This window comes from Lissotriton vulgaris, chromosome 9 (assembly GCF_964263255.1).
Source record: "Lissotriton vulgaris chromosome 9, aLisVul1.2, whole genome shotgun sequence".
NCBI classification, from domain to species: Eukaryota; Metazoa; Chordata; class Amphibia; order Caudata; family Salamandridae; genus Lissotriton; species Lissotriton vulgaris.
In genome coordinates, this window is record NC_141697.1 from 114,555,630 (window position 1) to 114,568,558 (window position 12,929).

At 41.2% G+C, this 12,929-nt stretch overlaps 1 protein-coding gene across 2 annotated transcripts in view; it reads left to right on the forward strand.

The window, feature by feature from the left end:
• The window catches only part of TMEM121 (transmembrane protein 121), a 1,001,838-nt gene that overhangs the window by 600,057 nt on the left and 388,852 nt on the right, over positions 1-12,929 (forward strand). For both annotated transcript variants that reach the window (XM_086936579.1, XM_086936580.1), the window contains one exon: positions 9,409-9,501. The gene's annotated coding sequence lies outside the window, so the exon portion shown is untranslated. The remainder of the gene's footprint in view (positions 1-9,408; positions 9,502-12,929) is intronic.

Below are 12,929 nucleotides of genomic sequence, written 5' to 3' on the forward strand. Positions count from 1 at the left end.
TCTCGTTCTCAGGACTCGATCTCCCAGCAACCCGCAAGGGTGACTGAAAACACTGGAGCTGGATTTCTCGACAGGAGAAAAGACAGCGTCTCTCTCAGTGCGTCAAATGGGAGAGTCGGCTTCCTTTGGCACTCGCATCCGCTGGGCTTTGGATAAGTAGATAGCCGCTCTGCTCCAAACCACCGCGTGTTGCAAAAGGCAAATGCTGGTATATTTATACCTGGAAGGTGCCATGTTTGACGTAAGGTTGGACATAAGACGTCACTAAGAACTGTCACTAAGAACTGGCAGTTCTTTCAGGACTCGCAGGAGTTCTAGGACAAATCAAAACAAAAGCAGGGGGAATTACCGGGCTGCTGGAGGTTTGGTTTGTTTAAAGAACGTGTTGTACTTTCTAGGAGACTTAGGGAAGTAGCCTTGCCGTATTTGGACTGTATTGGCTATGACTAAATATGGATATGATTCTTATGCCTTTATAAGGATATGATTTGTTATAACCACATGAGGGCATACATCGGGAATATTTAATTAGGGTCCTAGATACGTTCACAACACCCACTCCACGTATAATGTCCATCATTACTAAATACTAAGCAATATATAAACATATAAGTATGCATGTGTTTTCCAGCCCACCCCAAAATACATCAAATGCATTTGAAATGGTATAGATACATGAAAATGAGTATTATACTGTACGTTTTTAAAGCAGTGGTATCATTCAGATAACATTTCTGTAGTGCATTATAATCTTCACTGAATGAATCACGAAATTTACATTTATGAAATGGCACTTAATACAGAAGAGAAGGTCGAGACAATTTCATCACATAGTTATACAAGATTGTACATGTGCTAAAGGCTGATTCAAAATATTGTCTCTAGAGTCTCTAAAATTAGAAGTTCTGTTCTCTAAGAATAGTCCTACTTAAAGCAGAGTACCATGTGCCAAAAAAAAGTAAATATTTTGGAAATTGGGAAAAAATAATTTTGCTTTCATGGGAAAAAATAGTTCCAAATGTTTTCAGCAGTGTTGTTTATAAAAACTGAAGGCCGAATTCAGTGTTCAGGGAACGCTGTGTGCTCGCTATTTCAAATATTATTCTCGTTGTTAGGAGAGAACATTACCTCAGATAGGCCAGCAAAAAATGTGTCTACAACAGTAGGTGAAAGTTGGGCCAACGCTGAAAAATCAGAAATAGTGCATATATGCGATGCATTGCCATCATCGGTGTTCAGATCAGCAATGTTCACAGAAGGTTGTACCTGTGTGGTGCCGCTTTCATCTTGTACTTCCCCGCCACCTAATCGTAATGGTGAAGTCTCAACGAATGCCGACATCAGAATAGGTAGCCGCTGGGGACAACACGTTGCATGAGTTGTTACCGGACAAAGCAAAGCATCGATATCCATTGGTACTGCTGATGGTAGTGTAAGACAGACGTCCAACACGCATTCTTCTCTGCATAGCAGACATCGAAGCACAGGTAAGATGCAATTTTGCCAGATTGGTCTGAAAACCAGGTAGTATTCAGATCTCTTAGCCGGGCCAATCCGAGGACCTTAGAGATACGGTCTCGGTACCGTATTGCTAGGATCGTTTCTTCCATCGTAGCCTGAGTTTTGTCTGTGACTTGGCTTGCCATATCGGGGCAGAAGGAACAAAAATAAAATTTCTGCTACAAGTCCCAAAATAAGAGGCAGGCCACCGAAAAAAGAATGCACAAAATTCGGGAAGATGCCCAGAACTGTTTCAAAGGGTGCTAACAGTCCCGAGAAAATTGTCTTGAATACATGTGCGATGCAACTAGTATCAGACATGTTTAAGATTTGGCTTAACATTTCTACAAAATGAATGGGGCATTTTGTCGATAATAGGGTATGTATCTCTGCCGCAGTCCTTGCAACTTGCTGGTCATACATCTCTTTGGACGAGGTTAAAGGCACAGTTGTTTGTAAAGAATAGACTTCATTCTGCTTAAGTATCAATTCAAATAGAAGAGATATTCACAGAAGGCCATATTGCTGCCTCCATGTCTGGATTGCTGTTTGGATACAATACTTGCATACAACAAATGACCCTGGAAGTAACGCTCACGAGATACAGGCGGATGCATCAAAGAAAATACCGGGAGTAAACGGGCAGATTCTCAGAATCTGGCCGTTTGCTCCTGGTATTTTTGCATTTGGGATGCAACATCCCAAATGCAGAAATCGTAATTTAAGGAATCTCTTAATAGCGATTCCTTAAATTGCTCTTGCATTTAAGGAATTCCAAAATGACATTCCTTAAATGCAATGCATGAAACCCAAAAAAATAGCGATTTCGCTAATAGGGGGAGCAAATTACCATGAAGTTGAACTTCGTGGTAATTTGCTAAAACTTTGAAAAATGCACTTTTGTGCATTTTTCAAAGTTACATGTTGCGCACACACATGCCCTTAGGGCATGTGTGTGTGTAACATTTGTGCACAGGTCCATTTCAGGGGTGCAACAGGGTGTCCTTTAGACACCCTGGCACCCTTGAAATAGCGGAACATTAGCGATTCGGTAATAGCTAATCGCTAATAAGGAATGGCTTTCCCATTCATTCCTATGGGCCTTTATGCCTTTAGGCCCATAGGAATGAATGGGAAAGCCATTCCTTATTAGTGATTAGCTATTACCGGATCGCTAATAAGGAATCTGTAGGAATCGCTAATAACATTGCGATTCCTACATGCATCACGTTTTGTGAGTCTTTAATAGCGATTCCTTAAAATTCGCTATTAAGGACTCGCAAAACATAACTTTGATGCATCTGCCAGATAGGCTTTTCCTGGCATCATGCCACAACAGCTGTGGTCACTTATTATAACATAGCTACAGTTGGAAAGTTGTCTGAAAAAGGGGCTCTATCTGTGTAGCAGGGGTGCTGTGCAGATGACATGAAAGGTTGTTTGATGAACCTTCGCAGGCTCCATGCAAGTTAATACCTTGACACAGAAGTGTACCCCTTAGTGATTTTTTACAATTGTTACCACTAAGAAATACCTCTTTTTTCCCCTCACTATAACATCTATGTGTATAAGGCAAATTCTAGGTTGACTTAATGTATCTTTTACCCAACCTTTCATACAGGCCTGCTGGTATATACTTTTGGCAGTATTGAAGCTGAAAAGTTGTTATCGGGATTGTAATGGTGCCATGTATTATCCATTCAATGACAGGTCTTTCTGACATTGTCAATGGTAATCTTTCTAGTTTTTCAATGCTCAGAACCGTATAGTCTGCTCCTTTTTGTGCCAACGAGATTTGTCTATCAGTAAGGTTAAAGATAGAAAATAATGACGTTGTGTTGATTAGACGCCATGGCACGTAGCCTGAATGGAGGTTTTGTAACGTCCAGCTAGCTGTACAATAGAACGTAATTGTGACTGGCCATGTTGTAACATTAGCATGTCCTATTCTATTATATCAATAGCAGATGATACTATGCTGTCCAGTGAATAAATTCTAGAGGACAGAGTCGTTAACCCATTGTCCACTACAGAAAGTGATTTTTCCAAATTAATACGATCAATTTCTCGTATTTTTTCTGCAGTTTCAATTTGTGATACTTTCCAAGCTTCATTGTAAGCTGCGTATATACCGGCGTATATGAAACGTTTTTGACGCTGTTTGCAAGGACCCATTATGAAATCTCGCAAGTCACCACCTTCTTTAAGTAAAGTTAAGTGTTGCTTAATTTCGGGAAGTGTGGATCTCTGTAGCCATTCGAGGCATAGTTTACCTACACTATATGTTGTAACTATCCCTGGATGTTGTCTCTGGGAATATTTAGGGTCTGGCCTGTTCTGTTTGAACCCCTGTATTTTGTTCAGGAATCTATCTTGACAGTTATTAGTGTCTGTGGGCCAGATCACCCATCTGTTCCAATCAGGAATTGTTCTGTTTTGTTTTAAAATATAGGACACGTCTAACCTCTCATCTGTAGTGGTGTTTCTATCAGGCATAGGCTTTGGTATAAACGGGTTGTTTACATCTTTTATCTTGGCTAGACTAAGACAGGTTGTTTGTTGAATGGTGTCATTCAGGAACATTATTTGTTCTGGGATCATGCAGGCTCTAAACAATGATTCTAAACCTTGTACCTGCCACTCTTTTGTACCCCAGATGGTTTTTGTCTCAATGTTGTTTTTCCAAAATTCAAAACCAAATGTAGACATTTTTTTATAAAACTTTTTAGAATAAATCAATGTAGTATTTGTCAACATGTTTTTCACTCCTGTCTTATTCATAATTTAAAAATAAACCGTTTCTGAGTTGGTGTAATTAAACCCTGAGAAGTATGGAAATTCTTCATAAAATGTTTTTGAACTGCCTTTTGGCGGAGTTGGACAATGTTCCCACTGATTATAACTGAAAACATTTCTAGGATTAGCAGATTTATGCAGATAATGATGCCCAAAGTGATTACATTTCCTCATAATTCGATGAACCCTGTAAATAATCATGTTCTGTAAATTTTGCTGACATTTCTAAATCTGACATCATATTATTAATATTTTCAAAGTCCCAATCACCAGAGAAGGTACTAGGTGATACAAAGTCACTTAAGGAGATCTTAAAATGGTTTCAAAAGCTCAACCGGGCCATAGATTTCATAATAAGTTTTGTCCCATGCTATACCACCAGGTATAGGGATGGCTGTGATGTTCACTGATGATAGTTCTCTTTTTTCGATGTGAGATCTGTGTGGTTTCAGGACCAACTTGATATTCTGACTTGCTGTGTCCATTGTACTATATTTTCCACCAATAAATTTACCCAAACTTAAAACCAAGATGAGCCATAGAAGGAGGAAAAGTACACGTAACACAATCCATAATTTAATCCATGGTGAAATTAGATATGTTTCTCTCAGTTGATGAAAGAGCTCTGTAATTTTTTCTTTGAAAGTTTTTGTTGCTGGCTTGTCTCCATGTTCACTTGGATCATCGGAAAAGTCATCAAAGTTGATGAAGTAGCCAGATGCAGTTCTGTCAATTGGTGGAATTGCTTCCGGATTTCCATTGATCTTTAGATTTTCTTTTGTTACATTTGTATAATCAGAGACTACATCGTTGTAGACTGGTGTTTCTTGACGAACTGTTGCAATTTGGGTTTCAAGAGGCACAAGTTCCATAGCTTTGTTGCATAGTCCTTTTTTATTCACTGCAGGTTTATCAAATGTGATTAGTCTCTCAGTTTCAACCTCTTGGATTGTAGCCAGGTTTGGTCTTCTGCTACTTCTTGGGAGTCCACAGGGCCTACTACTTATTATTGGCCACATGGTTGTGGTTTCACCAGGTCGATTGATACAACTCGGTTCTCCTTTTTACCAGCAAAGGGCGGTAGTACTACTGATCTTGTTCCGCTGATAGCTAAGACAGGTACTGCTTTTCTGTAAGAAGGCCCAAATTCCTTCTTTACCGCGATCTTTTCTCTGACCAGATCTCCAATCTTTGGACTCCAGACAGGTCTTGCTGGGACAGGTGGTTTTTCTTCATTGGTCGTTGGCTTTAGCTTTTCGTTACTTAGACTTTTTCTTGTTTCATTCAAGTCCTGTAAAACAGCCAAACGATCTTTGGTATCAAAGGTTTTTTGTTTCACCACTGAAGTCTGACAATCCAGATCCTGGATGATCATTCTAGTACCAAACAAAAGTTCGTACGGACTGACACCTCCTAGAGAATATCTTGGCATGTTATTAAGACCACGTTGGACACTTATTAGATGTTTGACCCACCCGTCACCCGAACCTAATACCCTCGCTGTTATAGATTGCTTTATGTCATGGTTTTTTCTCTCCACTATCGCATTTCCCTCGGGATGGAATGGACTAGAATACCGCAATGCAATGCCCATGCTGGCCATGGCCTCCTTGTAAGCCCGATAGCTAAACGCAGGACCCTGGTCAGAATATAGCATGCCAATTGCGTATATGCCGATAAAGACTCGCAAATCTTTTAAAACAGTTCTGGCGTCAGCCAAGCGCTGGGGCCACATCCAAATGAATCTCATCTTAATAATTATGGGGTCGCATTCTTCCGTCCGGATGTCTGCGTATAGGTAGCCTGATGCTAATAGAGGTGTCTGGTCCGGTTCACAACTGCGATCTCTGTTGCAGTCCTGAAAATTAATTGCAAAGTTATAAATTTGCACGCTCATCCCCGGCCACCAGTATTTTGATTGTAATTCTATTAGAGATTTCAGGATCTCTTGGTGCCTCAGACCCAATCCCATGTGTGCTTCTTCAATCAAAAAGACTCTCCGGTTCGTGTTTGGAATTACTCAATCCCCCACTCCAGGGATTTGAGCAAACGGAACGGAGTTCGCATCAATTATGTATGTATTGCCGAGTGGATAGTTTAGAGGTAACGCCGCATAATTGCCTTCCATTGAGGCTTTTACTGCAAGCAGCGTTTTGCCATCTATTTGTTTTTTTCGTACGCTTTTTTGTAGCCACGGAAGCCGAGTGATCAGCTGCCGCTGTGGCTCTATCAGCCAATGAATTCCCTGCAACGTGAACGCCTTTCTCCTTGTTGTGCCTCCCTAGGGGAGGTGTAGCATTTTGCCACATTTCAAGGTTTATGATTGTAAATAACCCTCCGGTATATAATAGTGCATGGCAGTTGAAAAGCCAGAAGGTCAGTTTAAGAGCAGCCCTGTGTTGCAGGACTGCTTTTAACATGTAAATGGTGCCCAAACTCGACTCCAGTGTTTAGGGCACTTAAAAATTACTATACTACAATATTTTGGCATATTAGGTACCCCCAGGGTCTCCCATAGGAGTCCCAGTGGTGGGGGTCATGTACGTATTAGGAGGACTCTTATAAAGTAGGTTTTAAATGCCTTGGGTTTAGTGACATTACACATTTTACTTCCCTCATTTTAGTAAAGTGCTTCCCAAAATTTACTTTTGTACGAGGAGCACTGTGATGTGAGGATCTGCAATATTTTTACATATTCAGATTCCATAAAGTCTCCCCTAGGTGTTCCAGGGGAGGGAGGTCCTGTAGATATAGGCAGGATCCTTATCAAAGATGCTTTTTAAGCCCTATTGTTGGAGAAATTTCACAGTTAATTTTCCCCAGGCAGATATTTTAACATGGCATTCAGTTAATAATTACTTATTAACAAAAGGCATTGCAGAAAATATCATTAAAGGAATTAGGAGACTTGTATTGATAAATCCAACAGCGTGCTGGTGTTGAATTTATCCTACAGTTTACAGAAAATACGTTATAACACTTTCTAGTCTGTAAGCAAATATTCAGCCTTCTAGTGGTCTGCCCTGGTTGGTCCGAGTTAAGTGGATTAGCCAGGCTGCTTTGATGAGGTGATAAGTGGCACCTGGGGTGAGGAGCTATTCTGGTAGGAGAGGGTTCTGCTGCATAGGAATGCCATATCAAGGGGGAGGGGTCGTAAATAATGAACTTCAAAGGAAGGACAGGACAGGAAAAAGAGGCAAGGTCCAGTTACACCCATTTCCTATCCACCCAGCCAGATGGCAGGCTTAAGGAAGGAATGTGCAGATGCCAGGCGAAGGGAGACTATGGAGATGAGCCATCCTGGGGTCTGCTGAGACTTCAGCCATATTGAAGTTTGGAGAACTAGTGCTCTCTGGAAGATCATTGTGCCACACTTTGGAGGAAATGGTCGTGCTCTGGGATGTTGCCCTTCATCTCATTGGGCAGGGGTGCCCTTCTGTTTCACCCCAGATAACACTGAATAAGTGTCTGAGAGGGGCAGAGCCTCTCAGATCTGCTGCCGGAAACTACAAAAGAAGAAGAGTCCATGCTGGGAATTTGATTTGCACCAACCAGTCCCTGCACTCTGACTGACTGTACCTACTGCACAATCTGGAACTACAGCCCTGTGGATCAAACCTGCTTCAAAGGATGGACTCCCTGCAAGCTCTAGGTTAACAGAGCCCACCTGGACCATCACCACCAAAAATCCCCAGCCTGGAGTGTTTCCAGGCAATTTGTACGGGTTTTGTCCCAGTGGATTGTGGGAAATGATGTGCCAAACATTTGAGGACCATCTAGGACCTTAAAGACACTTGTAGTAAGCTTCATTCACTTTTGAACCATCAATGTAATTTCAGGAAGACGTTCCAGAAGTTTGGAGCAACTTTGGAAAAAAGCTCCAGCGGCAGCCAAGTCGGCGCTGCTCCACCGTGAGCTGGCTTGCCTTCCGATTTCCTCCTGCTGAAAAGCTCCAGAGGTCCTACTTCCAGAGTTTGACCACCGGGAGCTGGTCAAAACCCAAGCTGAAGAACCCTCACTGATGCCGCCCTGGTGAAGAGCATCGAGGAAAAAGCCCCATAAAAGTTTGAAGGTAGCGGAGTTGACCAGGACCAACCTCGAGAGTCAGGCTGCCCATCTTCAACCGCAAACCGGCCCGGATCTCTGACTTGTCCCACTGGAATACTCCAGAGGTTTGACCAAGAGCTTGTCACAAGATAAGCCGGCGAACCTTCACTGAATCTCGGCTGGTAGAGAGCTTTGAGGGAGACCGGGAGAAAAAGCGGCAGAAAGGTTTCTAAGTCAGAAGGTAAAAACTTTGACCAAGGCCTACCACAAGGGGTAGCCACCCAGGGCTTCATTGTGGTTGGTCTGAAACTTTGACTTTGTCTCGGTCTAGCACAAATAGATGTCCCAAATGGCTCTATAGGTTTGTTTCTATGTGCTATATACTGCTAAATCACAACAAACTGATATCGCCGGTTCCCTACAATGTTTTTTTTTCATTTTGGTGTCATTTTAAAGGTAAAAATATTTCTTATTGTTACAATTTGGTGTTGGATTTTTATGGAGCGTTTTGTCTTAATTATTTACAGAATTTGTGTTTTTAAATGCTTTACATACCTGTCTTCAAAGTTGAGCTTGCCTGCTCGCAGCTAACCTACTAAGGGTTGAGCATCAATCTCTTTTTCTGAGACCTATTCTGAGCCCTAGACTGTGTTAGTGCCCGTATTGCCAGTGGTAGATAAATATTTACCACTACTAAAATTTCACTTTCCAACAATATGTTTGTTGGCAACCTGAGTCTATTACTGCCAATATATGGTTCCTGAACAAATCAAGGTATACAACGTATAAGTTTATTAGCACTGTATATTTACCTCGCTGATCTCTCAATTCTATTTACCTATGGAAAAGAAGGTAAAGCAAATAATGTACTTTGGGCCTTAGTCACTAAATTCCACCTAACCAAGATCATGTCATGTGCCTTCTGCTAATTATAATCTGATTTCTTTCTAGGCACACTGGGTGTGTAGAATTCTCATTGTCTTTCAGGCATTCTCCACAACTGATTGCCTTTTTGGATTACAACATCATAGACTCCTCACAAACTCTAAATTTCTAATCCTTCAGCTACCATTGGATGAGCCCAGGCATAGGCTGTTGAAGGGAGGCCCAGCAGAAGAGCTTCTACCACACAGATGTGAGAAGATGCCCTAGTAGCAGGTGAGTGAGCTTCTGTACGGAAGAGATGGCAGACCTTAAAATGTGCCTGCATGCTGTGTGTGGGCAACGTATGTTTGTCAAAGTCATGTATTACCATTATTTGTTAAATCAACAGTCCAAGTTGAAGACCAAGCCACTGTAAATGTGTTATTGTTTCCATTAAATGGCAGAGTATGCCCCCCTTGATTTCTATACATGCTCTGCAGTCCATGACCAAAGCACTGATTGGGAGAAGACTGTTAGCCTTACCAGATCAACCACCCAATCAACCACTCTGAATCTTTTTGATTTTGGACCAGTCCACTGGGTTGGCAGAGCGTGTAGAATGGGGTTGTGGTTCTTTTGAGAGACTATTGCATGGGGCCTGATAACACTGAACTCTGAGACGCCAATGGGCAGAGTCATACCGTGGGTGCACACATGGTAGACCCCCCGCTCACCTTCTCTTCTAAATTTCCTGGAGGAGGAACAGGAGAAGTCCTTATGTACACATTCATTTGGAAATGAGAAGGATTAGCACTTGTATATGCTGTGGTGGGCACACTGCCTGTCCTCTTTCACTTCTCACTGATTTCTAACTCCTGTTCCCTCTCCTCCCTAGGCCATTACTAGGATGATTCAGTATTTTATAGCATATAACACTGGCAGTTTACCTGTTTCTAAGCATTTAAAGTGCTTAAAAAAATTCCATCCACTTACCAATTGCCTTAGTCAGCCCATCACCTTGATAAATGGGACAAGGGGCAACAGCGTCCTCTAATAGACAATACCCATCACAACTACCCTTTCACATAGGTCACCCACATTGTCTATTGTTTTACAGTCTTGCACACAGTGTTGGACTCTGTATCTCCAACCTTGGTTTTACAACAAGACCCTAACCAACCACAGCAGAAGCTGAGGTTTACTGCAGGAATGTGAAAATGAGAACAAACAAGTCTCTCTTTTCAGGCTTCTTACAGAAAGCACTGAAAAAATACCATAACCTGGTCTTCACCACGGACAGCTCTTCCTTTCTCTTTTTCTCACACTGCTAGTGGATAGTGTCCATGATAACAGAACCCCAAGCATACAGTTTATTTTATACAAAGTGAAAGTATCGAGCCACAACTTGTTGGGTGAAACTGTGAAGCAGGTAGGATCGTGCTCAGCCACACACAATATTAAACACTTTCATATACAGTGCTACCCACCCATCTTCAGCAAGAAGCTGTATGATCAGGGGTATCACTGGTGCTGTGAGCGCAGAATAACATTGTTAATGTGGGGTTAGTCGCCTATGAGGTGGCTCTCTATTTAGCTAACCCCAATTGTGGACCAATTCCTGTTGCATCAAATAACCAAAAATGGGGTATCCTGATGATTGTCTGCTTCACATGAGGGTAAGTGGTATGTCACACAGGATGTGCAACCCTCACCCAGATAGTGTGGCATGCATCAACTAGCAAGGGTGCCAACACGTAGAACACCCTATGTCTGTCATGCAGTTTACAAAGGACACACATGAGTCACACTATTAATGGCACCTAATAACTCTTCATTGCCTTGATACACTATTGGACCTAGACTAATCACTAAAAATGAGTAAAGCTAAACCATCATTACTTCATTAAAGCCTCCCTCACATAATTTCAACCTGTGTAACCTTCAAAATGTTTCATATCTCAATTAATGACTAGAACTGTCAGACAGATTCCTGTGGACAATCAAGTATAGTGATCCAAGGTGGTGCATGCAGACAAGATATCCTAAAATTCAACCATAGAAAGGATTATAATTATGAAAATATAATGATACAAATGATAATAATAGTCGTGAAAGAACAGTAGTTATTCACACTTCACATATAATAATAGTTACAACAGTAGTTATTCGCGCTCTTGCCATTAGAACGATGATACTTATGATGATTATAAAGACAATAAAAGCAGAATACTGTCAGCATTCTCATAATGTAAACTATAATTCTTATTGCCTTTAATGTTACTAATGTTAATACTAATTGTATTAGTACTTATATATTTACTAACAGTAATGCTAACAATAATAATAATGATAATAATAGTGTTGCAAGGATTCTGCTCCTACACAGAACTTTGCACAGAGACCCAGGACATCAATAAATTGTGGTGTCCCAAAAAACTCACCTCAGTACCTAGAAAACCCCAACCATCTAGCATCAGTGTCACATTAGCTCTTTGTCCTATAGTAAGGGAACCAATGATTAGACAAACTAGAACATGCGACTTAGGATACACCCAGGAAAGGTATGAAGTAAGAACAGTCGCATACCAGTCCACAATAGGAGTAAAAAAGAGACAGGAAAGGTTAAAATATTTATTTTAACGACGTGCTCTCAGGTGCAGTATCTTTGCCAACATAAGCAGACATAAGATTAGAAATAATATGGTCAGCATTGTTACAATTCCATAAAACATAAAGGGAGAAATCATATTACAATGATGGTGAAAACAGATCATATAGCGCCTAGTTATAACACCCTCCCTAACTAGGAACTATGTTTTATAAACTAAAGAAGGTTTCTTAGGCTTGTGTGGGGGACCCCCATACCTCTAAGATCAGCAGTAGTGAATCACATCAGGATCAGCAAAAGCTCTCTGCATCACTGGAAACGGAAATCTTCCAAGTGTGTAAAATCATGGCTGCAGTGCAGTGATGAAGGCGCCAGAATTTCAGTTGACTCGCAGCTGCCCTGTGTTGTGTCTAACTAAGTGAGCCGATCAGTTCGAACAACAACTCCCATGTTATGATAACCTTGCCGGCTCGGGCACTCACTGTGCAGTCTAGGGTCACGATGTAAGTCTAGGGATGTTGAAAACAAGCCTTTCTCATGTGAAGACATTTGCGCAACCTAACTTAAAAAAACAGCTATATGCAGTGTTGTGTGCAAAAGCAGCAAAAGGTAAAATTGTGTTTATTTTCTAATAAGCCATGCTAACATAGCAATGTGTGCAAACCAGGCTTAGGCCACACTACAAGAGTGTTGTTTATATTGTTGATGGTTTTTTTTTTGTATTTTTGTATTATTGTCAGTGGTGTAGCATGGTGGGAGTACAGAGGCATTTGACCTAGGGGCAAAATTCTTAGGGGCTTTTTTAGGGGCATACAATTTTAAAAGGGGCGCAAATTTTGAAAGTGGAAAGATACTCGCCTTGCCCTGGGCGCCATCTTATATTTATGGTTGCTATTATTATTGTTATTGTTAGTATTAACTGCAGTAGTAGTGATGGCAGCAGTCGTAAAACTAGTGGCAATAGTAGTAGTAGTAATAGTAGTAGCAGCAGTGAGAGTAGTACTGGCAACAGCAGTAGTATTATTAGCAGTGATAGCGGGTGTAGTAGTACTGGTATTGGTAGTATCCATATTTGACTTAACCTGCAAAGTATATTTATTTTCCAAAATCAAGA